General features: G+C 40.1%; 1 long non-coding RNA gene across 1 annotated transcript in view; it reads right to left on the bottom strand.

Moving 5' to 3' along the window:
- Positions 1-4,862: 4,862 nt before the first annotated feature.
- Positions 4,863-11,599, bottom strand: part of LOC310640981 — a 32,648-nt gene continuing 25,911 nt past the window's right edge. Inside the window, exon 5 of the long non-coding RNA XR_014492641.1 lies at positions 4,863-4,986. This is a non-coding gene — a long non-coding RNA (uncharacterized lncRNA). The remainder of the gene's footprint in view (positions 4,987-11,599) is intronic.

Below are 11,599 nucleotides of genomic sequence, written 5' to 3'. Positions count from 1 at the left end.
CTATTTATATGAACTGTTACTGAAGTTTATAAACCACAACGTATAACTTAGTATGAGGTGTCAATTATGTAGCTTATGTAACAAACAGACCCTGGTACAACAAAATTGTAGCAAAATATGATAAGTGAATCAAAATATTGGCATGTACTGTTTTCCTCCAAATGGCTATAAATATCTATTCATTTGCTAAATAGCTATTAGTGTTGGTTGGATCATCCTCATCTACTAAATTGTTTCCTTTAAGATGCAAAAAAGAGGAAAGATCAGCTGATGTCCCAGTTTCCATCTCCTTGTTACATGTACGTGCTACTTCTTGTTCATAAAAGGGTTAAAGATGGAAGAATCAAAACCTTTCAGACCATCCATGCTAATTATTCCCAGTATCTGGAACCTTCCATCCTATTTGAGATTTCATATAGATAATGCTAACAATTTGGTTACATCTATCTCTTCCTGCTTTTTTCTACATTTTATACAGTTTGGTTGCTACATAGTTACTAAAAAGTAACTATTTTAGATGTTTGCTAATGTTTGATAAATGTCAAGATAGATATTTTTGCTGGCTGAACTAAGTGACAGATGTGCTTGCTTTAATCTGAATATAGGAATTGACTGGGAGTGTGCTGGGTGCAAACTAAAGTGGAAATTAACCCATCATAATTTTCCAACAGAAGTTATGGGTCTAGTATGAAGCCAGAACTACACACTGGGCACTCAAAGTACGCCAGTCACAAAAACATCCCAAATTATTTCTAGTCCAGCATATATCTGAACCAACGCTCAGAGATACGTATCATGGATGTTCACATCCTAACTGAAGAACGTTTCTTCTGTACTGTCAAAGCTTGCATAAATGGACCGGACTGGAAAAATCTCATGAAGATGGGAAACAATCTAGCAATGGAGCATAGAAATAGAGGCATTATTTGAAAAAGATGAACTTCTCAGATGCCATGTCCAGAAGAAGTCGAGGTTAGGACAGCTTGGATAAAAAAAAATTAGATTACCAAAATCTGAAATAATTAACTCAACAAACTAAATTAAGTTGATTGAAAACTGGTTTAGAAAAAGAGATTTAGAACAAGCTAAGGAAGATATATGCATTGTTAGGAATGAATAATACATTATTTTATTTGTTTGTTTGTTTAGCATATTTAAGAACTGTCCATCTCTGAGGGACTCTGAGCAGTGTATAATAAATATTAAAAGCATAAAAACAGTATATAAAATTTAAAATGTTAATGTTCAGAAAACTAGTACATCTGAAAATATCAAGACATGACATTTAATGGAAATGAAGTTAAGAGTAGTTTCTATTCAGAGGACAGTAAAAGAAAATATAGGTAGTTCTCGTCTTATGACCAAAATTTACCCCAAAAATTCTATTGCTAAGTGAGATATTGTTGAGTTTTGCCCCATTTTACAACCTTTCTTGCCACAGTTGTTAAGTGAATCACTGTAGTTGATTAGTAACCCAGTTGTTAAATGAATCTAGCTTTCCCATTGACTGCTTGTCAGAAGGTTGCAATAGGTGATCACATGACCCCAGGACACTGTAACAGTCATAAGTATGAACCAGTTGTCCAGCATCTGAATTTTGATCACATAATCATGGGGATGCTGCAAAGATCATAACTCTGAAAAATCGTTATAAGTCACATTTTTCAGTGCTTTTGTAACTTTGAATGATCACTAAACAAACTGTTGTAAGTCGAGGACTATCTGTAGTATCAAATTGCTAATTTGATCAAGGAACTGTTATTAAGATAATTACCACAAAACTATACATATATGGTACAGTTGTTGAAACGTTATGATGAAATTCCCTTGAGAATATAATTGCCAAACTGGAAATATGCAAACATGTGCAACTGAAGGGAAATCTCTAAACAATATAAATGTAATCCATCATTACTATAATGAAAGGCGACGTACTTAAAAAGAAAACATATTAAAAGAGAAAGGAGACTTTACAGAAATAAGGATCCATACTAAGAAAGAGATAATGAGAGGGAATGTCCTAAAAGAAAAGTCAATCCTTCAGAAGGATTACAAAAAAATGATATAAAGAAAGAAAAATAATATTTATATTAGCAAATAAATGCTTATTTGAAATCAGACAAGATTTTGAAAGAAAATTTTTTGATATATAGTGGTGAATCAAATCAATAAATCCGCTTGATGAATCTTATGAGAAAAAAATTAATTTAGTACATGCTGAAAAGGCAGTATTAAACTGAAATGCCCAGTAAATCTTAATATTTCAGGAAGCCTGTCGGCAACTGAGTTGGATGCAAATTGCATTAAGTCTATGTTATCTTCTTATGCAACATGGCTGTAAAATTCTACTTAAAAATAAACTTTGCACTGTTACAATAAGCTACCAAGTAATGTTAGTAGAAAGTAGAAGAAAGCTAATTTGCTGGATCTTATGCTGTGGAGAGAGAGAAGCAGTTCGGTCTAGTGGTTAAGGCATCACATTAGAAACCAGGAAATGCACTAAGGCAGTCAGGTGACCTTGGGCCAGTCATTCTCTCTCAGCCCAAGGAAGGAGCAACTGCAAACCACTTCTGAAAAAATCTTACCAAAAAACCTGTAGGGACTTGTAGTCCAGGCAGTCTCCAAAAATTAGTCACAATTGAATGGAAGAAAAAAAATGCTGGGATAAAGCAAAGCTATTTATTTAACAATAAAAGATCTAGCTAAAATCTCATAAACAGAATACCATTTTGTTTTTTATTTGTTTTAACCTAGTTTCTGATTCTTTTAATGTTTTTTATATACCGGTACTTTTGATTATGATTATGTATGCGTCCAGAGTGACTATGTGAGGTGTGTGGATATAACAATGTGATTAAATAAATAAATATAAATAAGAATTATAGAATGGGAGCAAATGTCACATCTAAAGCTGTTTGGATGCAAAGCTTGCCGTACATTAAAAAATAAATAAATTACAGAACCCAGTTAGGAACAATACTGATTTATCAAATAAAAACTAAAGGCTACAGGGTTTTGGACTTAAAAACTGAAAAAGTAAACATACACTATGTTGCTCCTTTCAATAAAGGATAAATGACTTCCAGCAGGTAAATACAATCCAACCTAGTTTTACCAGTAGCATCTCTGTCCAGGCAATTCACAAAGGGAAGCAGCAAATAAAATCCAGAATTAGAGTTAACAATATCTGAAAAAATCTAATAAAGGAATTGAGAGAAGCTGTTGCACTAGGGATGGGCCCAATCCATAGAAAAAAGTGCAGTATAGCCAGTAGCACAGAAGGCATAGAGATGGAGGGAAACTGCATCAGAAGCAAAGAAATCCTTGCACAAAAATGAAATATGGATTTTAACAGAGCTACTAAAGGGCAAGAAAGCCATAGACCAGGGCTTTTCAACCTTTTCACCCATTGTACCACTTTTAGGATAAGGCACTCTCCGAGTACCACCAGTCACCCAGTAAGGTGTCAAAAACGTGACACCCCCCCAAAAAGAAAAAAATAAGTACAGGTAGTCCTCGACTTTCAACATTTCGCTTAGTGACTGTTTGAAGTTACGACGGCACTGAAAAAAGTGACTTATGACCATTTTTCACACTTATGACTGTTGCAGCATCCCCAGGGTCATGTGATTTACATTTGGATGCTTGGCAACTGATTCATACTTATGATGGTCAGTGTCCCAGAGCCATGTGATCACCTTTTGCAACTGTTTGACAAGCGAAGTCAATGGCTGGGGGGGCAGCTCATCACTCAGGTTGCAGGGTGCCTGTGTGGGGGGAATCCATGGGTCTCTGGTGGAGAGGGGTGGGACTGGGGTGGGTGCCCTCCTTCCATCTATCTCTCCCATTGTCCCTTCCTTCTTTCCTTCCTTTCTTACCTCCTTCTTTGTCCCTTCCTCCTTCCCTTCCATTGTCCCTCCCTCCCTCAGGTTACAGGGTGCCTCTGTGTGTGTGTGTGGGGGGAATCCATAGGTCTCTGGTGGAGGGGGGTGGGACTGGGGTAGGTGCCCTCCTTCCCTCCCTCTCTCCCATTGTTCCTTCCTTCTTTCCTTCCTTTCTTACCTCCTTCTTTGTCCCTTCCTTCCTTCCCTCCCATCTCCCCTTCCCTCCTCCCTCCCTCCCTTCTCTGGGAGCTTGAGGTTGCTAAGTGAGGCCAGTAAATACTTGCTGCAAGGAAAGCAATTGCAATGGCGCAGCAGAGGGAATTGGCGTTTCTCCGCGCACGCTGATCAGCGCGCGCAAGAAACACCAGATCTCGAGTCTTCATCCCAACTGCCTGCCTTACTACAAGGAAAGCAATTGGGATGTGCAGCAGAGGGAATCAGCGTTTCTCAGCACGCGCTGATCAACAGAAAGCAAGCTGAAACAGAGGGAGACTGTCAGGAGCACGAGATCAGCGTGGGCTGAGAAATGCCGATCTCATACTCCTGGCAATTTCCCTCGATTTCCACTTGTGAAGGTCAGGGCCGGCCTTACGGAGTCACCAGAGCTCCCGTGGGCCTGGGAGGACGCATACACAGGGCCGCTGATCAGCTGACAACTCTGTACCACCGGCCCCGACCTCCGCCGACAGGCTCCAGTCGGCGGAGGTCGAGGCCAGCTGTACAGAGTCACCGACAGTGGAGGGGGGAGGGAAGTCAGGCGGGCGCATTTTTCCCTCCACATTCTGATGGCTTCACCTACCTTGGCGTGGATCAGGGGAAAAACGTGGGCCTTGATTCCCACCTGCTGCTGCAGGATGAGTCCTGGGGACTCATTGCCGCTTTGCTTTCCCCTCCATAAAGAACATTGGGAAGAGGAGAGTGAGGAGGAAAAGAAAATGAACACCTACCTGCCGAGGATGTCTCTGTACCCTTCAGGCTCGGGCTTGCTTCTGGGGGAAGGTTGCTGACAATGAGCCCAAGGGGAGGGCGGGGCCTCACTCTGCCCCTGCACTCTTCTCCTGCAGGCTGCCGGCAAGCAGCATGTTTTCCGGCAGCAAGTGAGCTGGTAGGGAGTGGGAGGGGGAGGTGGGGGGGAGGAAGGAAACACCGCGTACCATCAGCTAGGTGCTCACGTACCACCAGTGATACACGTACCACCAGTGGTACACGTACCACCAGTGGTACACGTACCACTGGTTGAAAAGCCCTGCCATAGACTATAAACATTCTTTCAAAACAAAGTATGATGCTCACGCAAAATTCAATACCATAAAGCTAGGTTTAATACTGTGTTTCCCCGAAAATAAGACTGGGTCTTATTTTTATTTTATTTTTTTGCCTCCAAAAGAGGCACCAGGTCTTATTTCCAGGGGGTGTCTTTTATACTCACCTCCGACACCGACAGCCCCACCCAGCCAGTCCACTTCTTCTATGGCTGAAGGAGCAGTTTCATTCTGCAGCTGCATTCCGGCCTGCATTTTGCAGTCAGGCCTTTCCAGAAGGCCACTGCAGCTGAGTAGCAAGCTATGGATTGAATCTGGAAAGGCCTGTGACTGAGAAATGCAGGCCTGGCTGCAGAAGATGCCACATAAGAAATGGGCTGGTGAGGAGAGGCCTAGCTGCAAGCTAAGTGACTGCAGGGCATGTGGGGTAGCTCCACACCCCTATCCCCACCCTAGCTTGATTTTTAGGTGTGTGCCTTGCCCCCATACCAGAGCTTATTTTGGGGGTAGGGCTTATATTGGACCCACCCCCCAAAATCAAGCTGGGGCTTATTTTTGGGTTAGGCCTTTCGGGAAAACATGGTAGCTAAGGAATATAAACAAGAATATGGTAAGGTTTATTATGTTTTTGCATTAATAGTTAAGTATGCAAGTTTAGCAATATTTCAAATACTGCACAGAAAGCACTTAAGACAACCTTTCTGCATGGTGATCTGAAAAAGAAAATAGACTGATCACCAAATTTTGAAGAGTCAAATAAAGATTAGTGTGTAAATTGCAAACATCCACATGCAGGCTAAAGCTAGCAGCCAAAGCATGGTCTGATAAACCTAATCAAATATTGAAAACATGAACTTTGATTAAGGAAATACTGGCCCATATTTACATATGAGCCATGGAAAGATACATGCTCAGCTTTACAAGGCAAGATAGAAAGACCTGCACATGGATTAGAGCAGAGGTCCCCAACCTTTGGGGCACCGGGGACCAGTTACGTGGAGAGAGATTTTTCCATGGACCGGAGGGAGCGCGGTTTTGTATGCTGCCTGCATCCTGCAGATGGGGCTTTGTTTGTTTGTGCGGCCTGGTTGCTGGCATGCCGCGGACCGGTTGGGGATCCCTGGATTAGAGAATGAACAAATGTATACAATGTCATCAAGAAAGTAAAACAATTGAAATAAAAATGGGCTGGTCACACAGCAAGAACTTATGGCAGGTGGAGCAAGGCAGTCATAGAATAGATCCCACTTGGAAAAAAAAGCCTCCACAAAAGAGAACTAAAACAAGATGGATCAATGACATCTGCAAGTATTACGGGCCCAATTGGCAAAAGAAAGCTCAGGACTGTATTGGTTGGAAACATGCAGAAGAGCCTTCATCCTGTAGTGGATAGACTGGATAAAATGATGATGATTTACATACAGCAATTAAATATGGAATACACTTGTATATTCTCTGTTATGTTGATTTAATTCTACGTGCAATAGACAGCTTGGAGAATATCGAAGTGGAAATAAAATAGGGGCATATTAGCCATTATTTTCAACTGAAATAACAAAGGACAAAAGGTAAGAAAGCTTGCTCAGTCAAAAACAAAGATAATGTACCTAATTAAGTTCCTAAGTCTCAGTGAAGCTAAGAAGTATCCCCATGAAAATTGGATGCCTAAATAAAGATGGAAAGCAAAACAAGTTGTCATGTATAGGGCAGCCAAAAGAAAACTATTATGCATTATAACTTTAAGTAAACCTGATATAGCCAGTGCAGTTGGACTGCTGCATAGAAAGATCAGTGAGCCAACACAAGAGGACTGGACAGTAGTAAAATAGGCAGATACTTAAAAGGAATGTTTCATCTTTATTTAAAATTGCCTATAACTAATAATATAAAATTTATTACATATACAAATTCAGATTGGCTGGGAGATAAATCTGGCAGGAACTCAGCTACAGAACACTTATTTTTTATAGGATCATGCTCACCACCTGATGTAGGAAGAAACAAAGTATTGTAGCCCTGTAATCCATAGATGTTTAATGCTGTGCTGTGGAACAAGCTTGTAGGAAATTTATACGACTACACAAAGTATTCCTAAACTTCAAAATAAAAGAACCAATTCCAGCCATGTTATCTGAGGACAACATGGGCTGTATCAAAATTCCACATACAGAGACCCCATATCATTAAATCTATTATGTGAAGGACATGCAAGAAAAAGAGCAAATAAAACTGAGGTACAGGTAGTCCTCAATACACTACAACTGAGTCCAAAATTTCCATTGCTAATCAAGACAATTGTTAAGTGAGTTTTTACGATCTTTCTTGCCACATTTGTTAAGTGAATCACTGCAGTTGTTTTACGATCTTTCTTGCCACATTTGTTAAGTGAATCACTGCAGTTGTTAAGTTAGTACCATAACACGGTTGGTAAGTGAATCTGGCTTCCCCACTGAACTTTGCTTGCCAGAAAGTTGCAAAAGGTGATCGCATGAAACACATGCCAGTTGTTAAGTTGTTAAGCAGAAGCCCTTCAAATGTCTTGAGTTACAGCTTCAGGAGCCTGGTCAATGTAGCCAATGGTAAGAATTGAGGAATTTATGTTCCAAAGTGGAGGAGATAGATTGCAGTTAAAAGTCACATATTGCTCTACATTCTAAAGTGTCTAATGTAGTTTCTGGCTAGTCATTTGCTTTATGCTTTTAAGCAATGGGTACAATTTATTATGACTTGCTCATCAGATTTCTATAGTTTGTTGAAGAAAGCTATGGTTAGGACAAACCATTATTTTCTTTTATGTGTGAACCCACATCCCTTGATGTCTGGTGTAAGAGCAATGGCTTTGGTAGTCTTCTGCAGTATTATGGTATGTTTTGTCTATATATTTGTGAACAAATAAAATATAAAATGCCAATCAGCTTCCATTGGCCTCCTTCCAAAAGAAGTTATATCCAGTTTGGAGCCAAACCCCTGAAAATTTGTAGTGCAGTAGCAATAATAATACAGGTAATTTCTCCCAATGTAGCTAAGTAGATAGAAGAGCCCACATTGACCCATTCAATCTCAGAATAACCCTGCATAATTTATACCATCACTCCAACATATTTTTGTTGCAAGAATCCAAATTAAAGCATCCAAAGAGGAAGACATTGTCTCTGGAGGTAATTGGTTCCTTTCTCAAATTGTTCTTCCTATTTGGAAGTTAGTCCTGCAACAACCCATTAATAACTGATGGCAGCAGCTCAGAATATAAGATTATAACCTCTCCCTATATGGTTATATGACATTTAGAATTCTGAGGAAAAAACACAAATCTCCCGTAGATTCTCTTCCTTGAAAAAGATGGCTAAACAACTTAGTTTCAGGGAGGGAATCAGCACAGGACAGGAGACATCTTCCATTCTCGGATCTTGGTTGTTCTCGCTTTCTTTAATGGGAGTTCCAAGTAAAAATACAGAGAAGATGGCTGCCTCATTTCCAGGCTGGAGGAAATCTAGTATGTCTACTCTGTTTCTGCTCTTCTCAGAGTGCAGCAGAACAATTTAGTAATGGCTGCACTTAACTGCACAGTCTGAACTTTCTAAATATTTATTCATTCATTTATTTTCCACCTTTATTCTTTTTACAAATAATTTAAGGCAGCAACATATCTAGCATACTTGCCTCCTGTTTTCCCCACAACAACAATCCTGTTTGATGAGTTAGGCTGAGAGAAAGTAACTGGCTTTCTTGGCTAAGATAGGATGTGAAATCATGATCCTTTGCTTTATCACTGAAAGGAGACCAGCACATACTGAAAGAATGGAAAACCTGTGGCCCTGAACTACATTGTCCATTATTCATCACTAATGGCCTGCTGATTGGATCTGCTTGGAAATGTAATCTCTTACTCATAATGCCAGCATATACAGCATGTTTTATATATGCTTCGTCTTCCAGACTTTTCAAACAGCTAATCAAAAGGCTAGTAATTTAGGCAGATGAATTCCCACAAATCTGGAAGGCCTCCAGTTTGGGAAGGCTGATGTGAGGATGCTCTGATGGGTTGAAGAAGCTCATATTTAAAACCCTATCCAGAATATAAATTCACAGCATAACCATTATTTAAGCATGACTTAGTTCACCAGTTTGATATGCTTTGGAAAAAAAGTATTTTACTAATTTATGGAACAAACCAATATTTAAGCATAATAATGATTATTAATCCTATTTTATTTTGTAACTGAAATGATCTCCTCCAAGGGGTTAGATTCCTATATTATGCTCAACCATATTTTTAAATCATTGAAAAGACATAGTGGCTTAACTCATAAAGTACATTCTGTACAATGTGATGGTTCACACATTACTGTAAACTAAGATTACGAGAACTAGTCTGTAGAACTCCAGAAGTTCATTAGAGGGCACCAAAGAGTTATTTTTCTGTATCCCTTTATTGCCATCTAGTTTTCTTCCAGATCTCATAGTCTTAGTTTATTTTATTTATTTATTTATTTAATTAGTTTTCTATACCGCCCTATTTCCGAAGGACTCAGGGCGGTTTACAGGGCAGCATATAAAAGACAATATAAAAAGAGAATATAAAATTAAAATTAATTAAATTAATTAAAGCCCAACAATTAAAACAATATTAAAAAGCTAAAACCCCTTCAGTCCAGGCCTGATAGATCGAAAAGCCAGGTTTTCAGGTCCCGGCGAAATGAACGCAGATCGGGGGCGGTCCGGAGTTCCACAGGTAAATCATTCCAAAGGGCAGGCGTGCCCACAGAAAATGCCCTCCCTCTGGGGATCACCCGCCGGCACTCCTTAACCGGCAGCACCCTAAGGAGGCCCTCTCTATGGGAGCACACAGGACGATGGGAAGTTGATGCTGGCAGCAGGTGCTCCCTAAGATAATCCGGACCCATGCCATGTAGGGCTTTATAGATCATCACCAGCACCTTGAATCTCACCCGGAGGGCAACTGGAAGCCAATGCAGCTCGCGGAGAAGAGGTGTTACACGGGAGTATCGGGAGACTCCCATCACAACTCGTGCGGCTGCATTCTGTACCAGCTGAAGCCTCCGAGTGGTTCTCAATGGCAGCCCCATGTAGAGAGCGTTGCAGTAGTCTAGCCGGGAGGTCACGAGCGCATGAGTGACTGTGCGTAGGGCATCTCGGTCCAGATAGCGCCGCAACTGGTGCACCAGGCGAACCTGGGCAAAAGCTCCCCTGGTCACGGCTCCTATGTGGTCTTCTAAACTGAGCCGTGAATCCAGGAGGACACCCAAGTTGCGGGCCCTATCAATAGGGGGTAACACCTCACCCCCCCATAGTTAACGATGGACAAAACTGGTTCTCCCGAGATGCCGGTATGTACAGCCACTCAGTCTTGGTGGGATTGAGTCGAAGCCTGTTCCTCCCCATCCAAACCCGGACCGCCTCCAGGCAAGTTTAGGGTGTTTTATGGACATACTGCAGTGTTTCTCAGTCTTGGTAATTTGAAAATAATCTTAAATACTCTAATCTTTGAAAACTATGCATTTTTTGAGATTTGTCATAATGTGGTCTAAGATGTGACTTGACTACCCTGGGGTCTTATCTCCATTTTGTGTGGCTTCTTAACCATAATTTGTAGTTCATTCCTGTTTTAACAAGGCATAGGTGTTAGTTGCAATTTAAAACTCTGATTGGTTTCAATTTCTAGTTATTATTAACTTGAAAGTGATATCTGTTTTACATGTCACTTTAAATCAGCATGTAGAACTACGTACTCTCAAAGACATTGAAAATTAGCTAAAGGCCAAATATACTTCAGTTTTCTTGGTATTTAAAGTAGAATTACGGGACATACTACCTGCTAAGTATGCTGTGCTGCTTATTTCTAATTACACTCTATTAGAGTATGTGTAAATTCATCCTATGTCAAAATTGCCTTGCAATTTTTCCTGGGTTTATTCCCCTGTAAAACAGATTTCTACTTAATTTTGTTACTATTGTTTGATCATGTTCTCAGAATGCTTGAAAAAGTTTTGATTTTCTTTGGTAGTGCTTTTGCATGAGTTTTATTGTTGAGATGGTCAACAGTGCCTCTGCAAGTGTTTGATTTCTTTTATACGTATCTTCATTACTCTGAAGCTTCTCTGATTGCCCACGTGTTCTACTATGAAAGATCCCAGCAGGAATAGTTTTCTTGTAATATCTTTCTATAGATTTTATTGAAGTAGCATCAGAAGCCAAGGAGGCTAAGACAAGAGGAAAGGTTCCTGTGTTAAGACACTCACCTAGACACCTTGGCCTCTTCCTAGTTAAGTACAAAAATACCAAATTCAGCCTTTGAAAATTCACCAAAATTCTATTCTTTTCAAAGAAATTTCAAAAATAATTTCTCTTTTACCAAAATCAAGCAAGAACTGGTAGAAAGAATGCAGTATATTTTTTCAACACAGCAGTAAAGCTCTAGCAACCTCTCTTCAA

This window comes from Vipera ursinii (assembly GCF_947247035.1).
Source record: "Vipera ursinii genome assembly, chromosome: 5".
Lineage (NCBI taxonomy): Eukaryota > Metazoa > Chordata > Lepidosauria > Squamata > Viperidae > Vipera > Vipera ursinii.
The sequence above is the reverse complement of the archived record's forward strand: the minus strand, read 5'-3'. Positions and strand labels throughout refer to the sequence as shown.